At 35.0% G+C, this 13,632-nt stretch overlaps 1 non-coding gene across 1 annotated transcript; it reads left to right on the top strand.

Moving 5' to 3' along the window:
• The first annotated feature begins 7,453 nt into the window (after positions 1–7,453).
• Positions 7,454–7,560, top strand: LOC125593541. Its single transcript, XR_007329445.1, has one exon. It is a non-coding gene; the product is annotated as a small nucleolar RNA R71 (small nucleolar RNA).
• The last annotated feature ends 6,072 nt before the right edge of the window (positions 7,561–13,632 follow it).

Raw genomic sequence — 13,632 nt, 5'->3', positions numbered from 1 at the left:
TTACTTTCATATTAACGTACATTGCTTTAGCCTCATATTTCATTTAGCATTAGTGTTTGTGTGTTCATCAGAACCTTTAAACATAGTAAGTAATTGTAACGTTACTACTTCTAATAATCCTCAAACTATCAAAGTTATGTTTTCAGCAGCATTACACAACTCATATTCCCTGTAATAATGAGTTCACCATCATCATCTGTTTTTAACAAGGTTCAGTGATCTTACTTGCTTGTAACTTTATTTAACACAGTGGAAAAAACTCTAAAACTCAAACCTGTCTAAGACTGAAGAATACAAGAGCATAGATAGAAAATATACAACAACAATAGGAACTGCAAACGTACCTTCCTAGCGAGCAATTTTCTGGTAACGATTCTCCCTTTATGCAACTTATGACGAGTCCCTTTTCACCAACTAAGCACCGTAGATTATACTGCTTCTCGTAAGCCAAGGAAATGGTAGAGGAGTCCAACAGATGTTTCTCAGCGCCGCTAGACCAACCAATGTAGAAACCTAGGTTTCGGAAAGGATTAATCATTCCTCACCAACGTCCTAAGCTTTCTCTTTGCTAATTAATTATTATATCCTCTAGTTCATAAGTACTGTCAGCAAAAATCGTTGTAAGTGTTGGAGCGAACGTGTCAAATAGCTTAGTCCTTTGAAATGCATCTTTATTTCAGAAGTACCAGTTGTAAAATCCATCTTTATCTCAGAATAAGTAGATTGAAAGAAAACGACTTCACAGAGTTTCTCCATACTAGCCAAAACTGATATATCCGATGATACTATTTGACAATCTACGATTAATAGAGTGTGTGTAGCACACCGCTTCATCCTCTCAGAGCTTAAAAAGTTCGATATAAATCAGAATCATTACGATTCCTGTGGTTAGTCTCTATAAATGTTTTAAGCATCGCAACTCTTCCATTGTGTTAGGGCTGCCGTATGATTCGTGATGTGATCTTGATCGAACCAGATGACAATACAAACGTGGTCAAGCCTAGATGGTTAACTGAAGACAAATCAACAAACGTGGACAAGTCTAGATGGTCAATTGAAGACGAATTAGAGAACAATACATGTATCGTCAAGTCCAGATGGTCAGGTGAAGAACATGTGAATAGTCTTGAACCAGAGGGAGAGCTTGAAGATGCATGTGCCTTAACCATTTCAGAAGGTCCAATGACTTGTGCAAGATCAAAAAAATTCAAGGAAGCTGTTCCGTTAGGTTAGTTTGGGACAAGTGGAAAGCCATGCTCAAAGTCGCATCCATGATATCTTGACCACAGTTAACCTGACCACCGTTCAAGCAAGTCTTGGTCGACTTTCAAACTGATCAACAAGTAATTTTGTGTGTGCTCTTTTTCCCTGTCTTTAGTTTTGTCTAACTGGGTTTTCCAAAGATAGGTTTTTAATGAGGCCACAAATTACTTTCCCGACCACCAAGTTGTTGATATATGGTCAGAAACTTATATTATGTTTATTTTGAATTTTAAACTCAAGGAGCCTTTGTCTTTTATTTTTGTCATTCCCAAAGTCCATGTGCATGTACAAGGCTCTTGCTTTATGTCCTGGTCGAAATCCTCTTGTCCATTATCATATTTTCAATCTAAAACTTGTTTTCTCTCTCTTCTTGATATCTCTTTAATTTGAGTTATCTTGTTCTGGTGTGTAATATCCAGAGATTTAAAGGCTGTTTGTTTGGTGTGTCATATCAAACAGAGAGTCTAGAAATATCAAGAGATCCAACCATCCCTCTTGTGTCACCATTCGATCCAATGTTTTTGAGAAGCTTGAGTCTTTTGATTCATTTCTGCAAAGAATTATCCCATCTATTCCAAAGAAGCATCCTAGGGTTCTATCAATTCAGTAGTTTCAACACTCTCAAGTTCAGTAGTGAAGATAGCAGATATCACAACTACACTCTAAAATCTATACGTGCCTTCCCAATCCAAGTGAATTAGTTTTTTCCACCCATCTTAAACCAACACGAAAACAATAGGGTTTTTTCTGACAACAAACATCTATTCTACCATTAAAACTAGAAGCGGTCTTGGAATCCAAATCGGAATAGAAAAATCAATAAAAACTAAACTCCTGTGAAGCGCATGCGTAATCTTGGCTAAGATGTCAGGCAATAAAAGACAATAAATTAAATAGTTGTAAGTGATGGAAGAAAGCACTAGACCTTTGGAAACTCTCATGTGAATCATAATTACAAATAAGCAGATGGTAATAGTTTATAAAGAACAGTTTTAGAACTCAAATCACAATGCTCAAATCAAGCAACTGCTAGAGTTATTGATTAAATTCTTCATCTAGATTATTCTTAATGCTATATTTGGATTGACAACCTGAAATTTAGATCTTAGGATAACTGGTTGATGTTAGGTGTTTTCAAGGCTCCTAAAACAAATGTTGTAATATAAGTGATTGTCGAACCAATTCTAAAGGATTCAAAGCACCGAGAATGCATGTACGTGCTTAATCTAAGTGTAACCGATAATTTGGATGGTTTTAAACTACTACTAATAATAGAATGCAATAACAGAACAATAAAACAATAAAAGAAGTGACATTCTTTGTTTATGATAAAAGAGAACTCATGGGTATAGGAATTAGACCTTGGGTGATCAAGTTTCGAACTAAGGATGGCAAATGATGAATCAAACTATCAACCTTAAGCTTAGACACAATCTTAAACAAACTCTATGTCTAGATGAATGTTCATTTACTAACATATTTCAAACATCAAATGTCTTTGGTTAAATAATATGAAAGCAATCATTACAAACAAGTCTATTGGCTATCTTAACACCTTTAACAACAAATGTCTTTGGTAAAGTATGTTAAAAGCTTAGGAGAGTTGTCTCAGGCATTTCATCAAACACCTTGTGGGTGGGAAATGCCTAAAGATCAACTTTTGAGAGGCCAACTCAGAAGATGCATTATGAGTACTCTACTAGCAAAGAATAAGAAGGATCTACACTATAACATCCTAGATCTAGCCTAATCACCCTTAATCTCCCTAACCCATGAATTCAAGAGTGGATTACTCACTACTCTTCATGATTCCTCTTAAACCCATATTAGATTTCAGATTAATCATGTAGAAAAATACAGATAATAGATTAGAAATCAACAGGATAACATATGATCAAATGATTCAAAGAGATGAACTTTTCAAGAGGTTTTTGGTTGTTTTTCAAAGATAAAAGATAACCTGCCTCATCCTTACAAAAGGTACTTAAACATAGGTTTAGAAAGTGTAAAACGTCAAGACAAATGACCAAAAGGTCCCTGAAAAATCATAAGTTTCGACTGAGTAAATGACGCGCAGAGACTTCGTGGTGTCGCTCCGGGAAGTCGCTCTGGCTTGGGAGCGACCTCAGGTGGTCGCTCTGAGAGGTCGCTCCAGGCCTATTTTTTTGCCTCCAAAGTGATGAAAAGGCGAGTGACGTAGGTGGGTCACTCTGGAGGTCGCTCTGGGTTGGGAGCTACCTTATGGTGTCACTCTGGAAGGTCACTCTTCGATGCTCGACCAGGATGGATATGCCTCTAGTAAATTGATCATAACTCCTTCATTACATCTACAAATGACTTGAAACCACTTCCACTAGAAAGCTAACTCAATTTCCTGTGTTTTCCAAAAAATCTTAGCAACAGAAGATTTCTCTAAGGCCTCCATCCATGCTCATCTTTCACTCCTTTTTGGATCACAATGCTCCCAAACATCTCAAATCACTCCATGGCACACTCCAACACCTAATAAGGACAATGAATGCAATATGGACTCTAAAGATGCCTAATTATTAATATATATGATCAAAATGTACAAGAATTAATGGATAAAATCATGTAATTATACAAGATATCAACTCCCCCTAACTTGTTCTTTACCTGTCCTCAAGTGAACTTTCAAGAACTCATAGGGATGAGAGGTTTGAAGGTGGGAGCTCATAGCCAAACACTTCTTGTCATACTCTAGCTTCTCTAGGTATCAATACTCTTATGCCTTTACACAGGTCGCAATGCTCATCAAACAACAAATACCTTGAACCAACTCTCACATTTATTCACACGCACACACACAAGGTGGATTCTTACAAATGGGCACATGATCTCAATCATTTGGCTTGGTGAGTGAAATTGGTCTACTGTGAAGCAAAGGGTTTTCAAATGCGTATTTTGTGGTGACTCACACTCAAAAATAGGAGCAAGAACATTATGCAAAATTTATCTAAGAAAATGAGCAATTCATGCATACAATGATTTGTTCTCATCATTCTACCCCTTTCCTAAAGATCTTTAAACTATATCCCTTTTCTTGGTGGTAATCTCAACCCTTTTTCATCCCAAACACCCCAAAGACCACACTTTCATCTCTCACCCAATGAACACTTTTCTTTCACTTATCTTAACCAACTAGGAATTCTTTCTTTTCTTATTCACTAAGCTCTTCTTTTTCTTTTCTTTTCCCCACTCTTTTCATGTTTCTTTTCTTTTGATTCTAAAGGGGATTCTACTTATAAACTCTAGAGCTTTTTTTTTTTTTTTAATATCCCTAGTGGTTTTCTTTCTTTTTCTCACTCTTTGGGTTCATTTCTTTCACTTTCCTCTCATATCCCAATCCCAAGATCAAAATCAAGCTCACAAACCCAACAACCATCCTAAGTGCTAGCTCAAATGAGGTCCTTGTGCTAGCTAAAGATAAGAACAAACCATTGTCGCTCCTGATACTCTCAAGATTTTGCACATGACTAGCTTTCATAAAAGGCCTCACTCAAGCAAATCAAAGTTGGTTTCAAGGAATGGTAAGGGTTCAAGGGCATGGGAGTGTCATTTGGGTTAACAGAGAGTGGTGCAATGAAATAAGATAATCCAAATGTGTATGAAATCCATGACTAAGTATACAAGTGCCCATGTGCAAGATAGATTAAGTTCATTTAGCTCAAGTTCAGCTTGGAGTTGGTTTCAAGAACAATGTCAATATCAAGCAAGCAAACAGGTTTCAAGATGAGTTTTCAAGGCTCGAAACATGCGAGCTTTTACAAGAGATGGATTCCAGACAAGTAACTTAAGGCATTTTTAATCATTGCTCCCTATGCAAGTGAATGCAACCTATATGCATGTTTCTAGACTCAATCTTAAGGATGCAAGATGCAACTACATGCTTCTTTTTGTGTTTTTCAAAAACTCTTTTTTTTTTAGTTAATTTTTTTTTGGTTTTTCTATGCAAATATGTATGTACAATGCAATGCATGAGACTCAAAATCATCAAAGAAAACATGATCAAATACTTTGTACCTCCCCCAAACTTAGTTCACACAGTCTCTCTGTTAGTAAGTTGAAAGAGATACTTAAAAGAGAGATAAATGCAAAGAAAAACTGGTATATACAATGGAAAGGTGGTGGAGTGGTACCTCAAGTGGAAAGTGGAGAAGGAGGATCCTTCCCACCTTCAAGAGTGATGGTGAGGACCTGAGAGAGAGGCTCCTGAAGCTTGATTGGATCATCTTGGAGTTGATGAGTCCTTGTGGTCTTCTTGTCATGAGCAGCCTTTGTGGCTCGACTCACCTCCTCCTTTTTAGCACTTTTCAAGTGCTCATCACACATCTCTTTAGAGGACTCTCCATCAAGACTTTCTTTCTTACTAACAACCACTGCATCCTTGATCTTCTCAATGGAGGGGTCTCCACAAGTGATGGTTCTACAATACTCAACATCCAGTGGAGACTGAATTGGGTAAGAGACAGCTTTGTTCACATTGAGGAGTGTGACCTTCTTGTTGGCAAAATCGATGCAAGCACCCACAGTAGTAAGGAATGGAGTGCCCATGATCAATGGAACTCTCTTCTCAGTTGCCATCTTCAAGACATTGAGGTCTATAGGGATGGTGCAAGATCCAATCTTCAAAGGGAAGTCCTTGATGAGACCAATAGGGGTAGTAGAAGAAGAATCCCCAAACGTGAGAGAGGAAGTATCTGGCTCCATGTGTTCAATCTCAAGACTCTTCACTATCTCCATTGAGATAACATTCACACTTGCACCAGAATCAACAAGAGCATCATCAAAGGTGAGCTTACCAAGGGAGCAAGACAAGGTGAACTTCCCTTGGGATTCTAGTTTAGGGAGAGACTTTGGTGTGACTGGTGGATCAAGTTTCAAAGTTGAGATGTTGAGAAGCTCTGCTACTTCTACTTGGTGGTTTACAATGTCCTTGATGAGCATCATTTGGACATGAGCCTCACGCATATTCGAGATTGCTGGAAGCTTAAGAACAATATCACTTAGGTCTCTTCTGAATTTGGAAATCACCTTCTTCTGAGCTTTGGTGAGGATCCTTTGTGGAAATGGGAGCTTGTCATAGGGTGACTGCTCAACCTCAGTGGTGTCCTCCAGCTTGACCTCTTTCAACTTCTGGTCAGCTCTCTTCGCAATTGGTTTCTCAGCCCTGGGTTCATCTCCCTTCAAAATCTTTGCTTCAACCATTTTGTCAGCTTCCTCCACAATCTTTGCCTCAGCTGTTGCTACAATCAGATGCTCAACCTGTTCAATCTCAGTTCCAAACACCAATCTTTCAATTTCATCTACCTCTTTCTTGTGGTTACTCAATTCAATCCCTGAAGAAGTAGTAGAGAGGACAACATTGCAATACTCCTTGGGATTTTGCTCAGATTTTCCAGGTAGAGACCCTTGCTGGCGATTCTGGTGAGTGGTCATGGAAGCAAACTGGTTTTCCAAAGCCCTGAACTTTTTGTTGAGCTCATTGTAACTTCCATCAATCTTGGAGTAAAGGTTCTTCAACTCATATCCAACCTGCTTCTCACTTCTAGTCTGAAACTCCAAGATCTATTTCAGTAGAACATCAGTGCTGCTTTCCTGAGGAGTAGAGGTAGAAGGATTAGCTTGTTGTTGAGAAGAATGGTTCCCTTTGTTGGAGAAACCAGGAGAAGGATTTTGCTGAGGCTGATAGTTGCCTTGCTGGTTGTTCCTAGGCTGATAACCACTCTGTTGGTTGTTAGGATAGGATTTCTGTTGGTAGTTGTTGTACTGAAAGTTGGGTTCTTTCTTGTACCAACTGCCATTGTTGTTGATGAAACACAGCTCTTCTTGACCGTCCAAACCCTCAACCTCATTGACAACAGGTGGTGTCTCTTGGTTTGGGTTACCAACAAAGTTCAGCTTCTCTTGGGTGGATTTATCAGCAATGAGTATGTCTATCTTATCCTGTAGAGCCTTTAACTCCTTCCTCGTTTGCTTGTCATATGTTCTACTGCCTCTGTCGTGGTCTCAACTGTAGACTGCGTCACTCTTTACCATGTTGTCAACCTGCTCCTCTGCATCTTCCTCAGTCCTTCCCAAGAAGAACTCATTGCTAGCTGTATCTAATCTGGTTGTGTACTTAGGAAGAGCACCCCTGTAGAATGTGTTCAGCAAGCTTTCCTTAGAGAAACCATGGTGTGGGCATTGAGCTTGGTAGCCCTTGAATCTCTCCCAGGCTTCACTGAATCCTTCCAAGTTCTTCTGTTGAAAGCTGGAAATCTCATTTCTCAGCTTAGCAGTTCTTGAAGTAGAGAAGAACTTCTCCAAAAATGCTTTCTTGCAGTCATCCCAGGTGGTGATAGAGTCGCTAGGTAGAGACTTCACCCACTGACGTGCCTTATCCCCCAAAGAGAAAGGGAATAACTTGAGCTTTAAGGCATCCTCTGACACACCATTGGTTTTTGACAACCCACAGTAGCTGTTGAACCTGTCCAAGTGATCAAATGGGTCCTCTAAAGCCAAGCCATGATACTTGTTGTTCTCGATCACGTTGAGGAGTCCTGATTTGATCTCAAAGTTGTTAGCTGCCACAGCCGGTGCTCGGATTCCCAGTCTATGACCATGAATGTTGGGGCGGTCATAAGTGCCAATGGGTTGAGCTGCTCGCTGTGGGTGTTCTAGCCCTTGCGGTTGATCTGCCATATCAATATCAAATCTCTGCAAGTGAGCATGTTGCTCTTCTTCTCTTCTCGCTCTAGCACACACTCTCTCTCTAAAGCTCTGATGCTGCAACTCTTGGAACTAGGTTTGATGGACCCCTGCTACTCAAGTTCATACACCTGAAAGTTAAAGGGAGGTGAAGAAGGAGAATCAGTAACAAAAAAAATAAAAATGACTTAGTCTCAAGCAAGTGACTAAATCTCAATGTTGAAATCAACTCAGAATTTGGCAACGGCGCCAATTTGATGTTAGGTGTTTTCAAGGCTCCTAAAACAAATTTTGTAATATAAGTGAATGTCGAACCAATTCTAAGGGATTCAAAGCACCGAGAATGCAAGTATGTGCTTAATCTAAGTGCAACCGATAATTTGGATGGTTTTAAACTACTACTAATAATAGAATGCAATAACAGAACAATAAAACAATAAAAGAAGTGACTTTCTTTGGTTATGATAAAAGAGAACTCATGGGTATAGGAATTAGACCTTGGGTGATCAAGTTTCGAACTAAGGATGACAAATGATCAATCAAACTATCAACCTTAAGCTTAGACACAATCTTAAACAAACTCTATGTCTAGATGAATTTTCATTTACTAACATATTTCAAACATCAAATGTCTTTGGTTGAATAATATGAAAGCAATCATTACTAACAAGTCTATTGGCTATCTTAACACCTTTAACAACAAATATCTTTGGTAAAATATGTTAAAAGCTTAGGAGTGTTGTCTCAGGCATTTCATCAAACATCTTGTGGGTGGAAAATGCCTAAAGATCAACTTTTGAGAGGCAAACTCAGAAGATGCATTATGAATACTCTACTAGCAAGGAATAAGAAGGATCTACACTATAACATCCTAGATCTAGCCTAATCACCCTTAATCTCCCTAACCCATGAATTCAAGAGTGGATTACTCACTACTCTTCATGATTACTCTTAAACCCATATTGGATTTCAGATTAATCATGTAGAGAAATACAGATAATAGATTAGAAATCAACAGGATAACATATGATCAAATGAATCAAACAGATGAACTTTTCAAGAGGTTTTTGGTTGTTTTCTCAAAGATAAAAGATAATTTGCCTCATCCTTACAAAAGGTACTTAAACTTAGGTTTAGAAAGTGTAAAACGTCAAGACAAATGACCAAAAGGTCCCTGGAAAATCATAAGTTTCGACTGATTAAATGACGCGCAGAGACTTTGTGGTGTCGCTCCGGGAAGTCGCTCTGGCTTGGGAGCGACCTCAGGTGGTCGCTCTGAGAGGTCGCTCCAGGCCTATTTTTTTTGCCTCCAAAGTAATGAAAAGGCGAGTTACGTAGGTGGGTCGCTCTGGGTTGGGAGCTACCTTATGGTGTCGCTCTGGAAGGTCACTCTGCGATGCTCGACCAGGATGGATATGCCTCTAGTAAATTGATCATAACTTCTTCATTACATCTCCAAATGACTTGAAACCACTTCCACTAGAAAGGTAACTCAATTTGCTGTGTTTTCCAAAAAATCTTAGCAACAGAAGATTTCTCTAAGACCTCCATCCATGCTCATCTTTCACTCCTTTTTGGATCACAATTCTCTCAAACATCTCAAATCACTCCATGGCACACTCCAACACCTAATAAGGACAATGAATGCAATATGGACTCTAAATATGCCTAATTATTAATATATATGATCAAAATGTACAAGAATTAATTGCTAAAATCATGTAATTATACAAGATATCACTGGTAGATATTATAGTGTTATTGATTACATGAGATAATCATAGATGAGCCAAATAACTATTCTAAAAAAATAGTTTAAGGATTTAGTGAACTTATCAAACTTGATCTTAATGTTCGTATGAATTGATTGAATTCGAAAAGAGATTTGAAATTCTAAGATCTAAGCATAGATAGTCTCTCTAACAAAAGTTGAGCCTAAGCGATTGGTTTCAAATAGATAATAGGTCTAAAACACGTCTGAGACTCATGTATTGAACTCAAATTAAAGGGTTTTCTGTAAAAAAACCTCAATGTGGTTTTGTTTAGCTAATTAATCCGCGAACTCAAAAACCTACGGGTCAACCCTCCAAGTGCCAGTCAAACCGCAATATAACCCTCGGCCGTATATATGTGTATTTGACTGTGTATAATTTTAACATTTTTCAATACTACGTCGTTTTGGCGCTAATTTTTAAATGAAAAAAAAATTGTTGAACTCTGGGTTTGAAACTTGAACCTTAAACACTATGTGCATGCTATATAACCATCTCGGCCAACAAATATATTTGTTTACTTAACAAACGCAATTATATAGATTGCTAAAAATTCATTCCGAAATGACTTTGTTTCTTCTTCTTCTCTTGGACATGGGAGCTTGCGTAAATGCGCAATGAAGGTGGGGTGATCCTTTGATTGTTACTCAAGCATTTATTTTTTCGATTTTCTTTATTTATAGTTATTATCTCACATGTTTTGAACAACAATCGGGATGAGATTCACGTTTCCGGCTCATCTCCGCATTCTTCTTCGAGTGTTATCGTGGCCAGAGGAAAGAAGAAAGATATGATGCGCTCTCATGGCGATAGAAAAAAAGAAATATATGCTGTGGTTTTATAGATCACCCCACCTTCATTATGCATTTACGCAAGCTCCCATGTCCAAGGGAAGAAGAAGAAACAAGGACATTTCGGAATGAATTTAGAAATCTATATAATTGTTTTTGTTAAGTAAACAAATATATCTGTCGGGAGAGATGGTTACGTAGCATGCACATAGTATTTAAAGTTCAAGGTTCAAACTGTGTGTTCAACAAATTTTTTTCATTAAAAATTTAGTGTCAAAACGACGTAGTATTGAAAAATGTTAAAATTATACACAGTCAAATACACATATATACGGCCGAGGGTTATATTGCGGTTTGACTGGCACTTGGAGGATTGACCCGTGGGTTTTTGAGTTCGCGGATTAATTTGCAAAAAAAACCACATTGAGGTTTTTTTTTGCAGAAAACCCCAAATTAAAGCAAGAGATACATAAGTTTGAAATCTTCTCTCTGCTGAATTCTGATTTGTTTTTCCAAAGATAAAATAAAACTTAGCCTAAAAAATTGCTTTCAAATAGTTAATAGGTCTAAAACACGTCTGAAATTTTCTTAAAAATACTGAAAACTTTTGGCTCAAAGTAAAATATTTCTAATAGAATTTGTTGCTACAACTGGAACACAGTTTATGACTATGAAAACCACAGTTCGATGTGGAAATGTGAACATTTTTATTCAGAACCTGTTTGGATCCTTCAAAGACTAAAAGATGAAGAAACATTGAAATGATATTATTCATAGAGGAATAATTTGGCTTGTAATTATCATTTTAGCAAATTTATAAATTTCAAAGAAAGTCTTGGGCGTTATCTTTCGACTAAAATTATCAATTTAGATTAATGCCTTTCTCTTTAATTTGTATCTGATTTGGACTTTCTTTGGTCTCAAGAAATGATATAATCTGCTGACTATAAATATACCAGGCAGGCAAATGGTATGTGGTATGTGGCATGTGGCATGTGGCTATACAAAACACTACTTAACATTAAGTACTGGAAAGAAAATGATTAATCTTGTTTCAGTCTCATTTGAAAAATGACAAAATTACTCATAATCATATCTGAAGATTCTCAGGCATAACTCATGGAAGACTAAAATATATACGGATAATTCTTTGAACGGACACTAACTAATACAACAATACCAAAATATATTGACTAAATATATTAGGCAGGACATGTGACCTGTGATACAGAGACTACTTAACAACTATACATATATAGAGTTGAAATTTTTAATCATGATTCGCGGGATTTTACAAAGTAAACAAACATGCGGTGGAACATGCAAAACATTGATATATATTAAATATTTTAAATACATTATTATTTTTTTTGGGCTAGAATAATACATTATTATGTTTTAAATGTAAGGTGGGTGAAGATCAAATATATTTAACGTTGCAGATTAGCAATAATCCAAAATTTAAAACTTGCTTTTATATTAAATTATAAATTAAATAAATACTTTAAAAAGAAATAGTATAAAATATATATTTCAGTAAATACTTTTTTATTTTTATTTCAGCAATTATATATTTATTTTGGGCATAGTATAGAACTACTATGAGGAGTGAAACTGATGGAGGTAGTTGATCCAAAGTCAGAAATTTTAGTTTCAACTATTATTAATAATTTTTTTTAAGAAAACATATATAAACTATTCTAATATATTTATATGTTTTCAATTTCATGGATAACTTTTAAATTTAAGTAAAATGAATGTATGTATAATATCTCTTATATATTAATTGAGAATCATTACAAATTTTTTTTATAATCACGTGTTACTACTAGAATGATTCTTGGAATCCTTATAGAAATAGATTGGTTCATCTAAATATATAATAAGACTTTTATTAAACTAACAATAAATTTATTATTAATGTTTTTTATTAATTCCTTAAATAAAAATTACGGAATTGCCTAATATGTTTAAAGTATATATGACAATTAATGATTTTGAATAATAAATATTTGATCAAAATTAGTGTATCTTCTATCAGATTTGTTTGATTTTAACTACTAAAATAAATTAAACAATAACATTAACCATATAATAATAATTTAGATTTTTTTTGTATATGTTATATTTTAAAATTTTAAAATCGTCTATAAATTATAAAACTGTTAAAAGTCTCACATTCAAATTTTGTGATCCACAGTTTAAAATATTTGTTATAAAAAAATTCAATTGATTACAAAATCATATAAATATAAAGTTTCATTTAATAATTATTAAGATTAAAAGATATATATATATATATATATATATATATATATATATATCATTTTAAATTAACCTATATACCATCTAAAATGCATAAATATTTTAATTTCGAAATTTACTTTGACAAATTTTTCTTGATATAAGCTTTGAGCAAACATCAACAACTTAATTTAAAAAAAAATATGAAATACTAAAACTATTAATCCCACAATGAAAATTTTGTTATCAGTAATTTAATTTTTTTGTTATAAAATATACACATGATAAAAAAAACATATGAGTAGAAAGCATCATTTAATAGACTAATATTAAATATATACTATATATGTTAATATCATTTAACTTTTATTATATATCGTATCAAATAGAAAAAAATTATTGCTTGGATTAATAAATTTTATTTATATGTTTGTACCAATTTAATTATATGTGTAATAGTTACTGATTTTTTAATTATTCAATATATATTTATTATTTAATAATAAGTAAGAAACATATAATATGCAAAATAATTTAATACATAATGTTCATTCCGCGCAAGACGCATGTATTTAACTAGTGTTTTCTTATGAAGTTGAATTTTACGGAACAAAATAACTTTTAGGGAAATTTTGAAATATAGACAAAAAATTCAGTATGTTTTTCGTTATAGCATCATACTCTTTTTGTCATATTTACATTTATTGCCCTTTCTATTTAACAAAATTAATGAAATAAATAGTTTTACAAACTCAAAAATTTATGAAAAAACTAAAAAAAAAATGCAAGAAATACCCATATCAATGTAATAGTATTTTTTGGGGTTCTAGAACTTATAAGTAAGAAATTTA

The sequence above is a fragment of the Brassica napus genome, chromosome C9 (genome assembly GCF_020379485.1).
Source record: "Brassica napus cultivar Da-Ae chromosome C9, Da-Ae, whole genome shotgun sequence".
NCBI classification, from domain to species: Eukaryota; Viridiplantae; Streptophyta; class Magnoliopsida; order Brassicales; family Brassicaceae; genus Brassica; species Brassica napus.
Note: the sequence above shows the minus strand (reverse complement) of the source record. Positions and strands in the feature narration are given on the sequence as shown.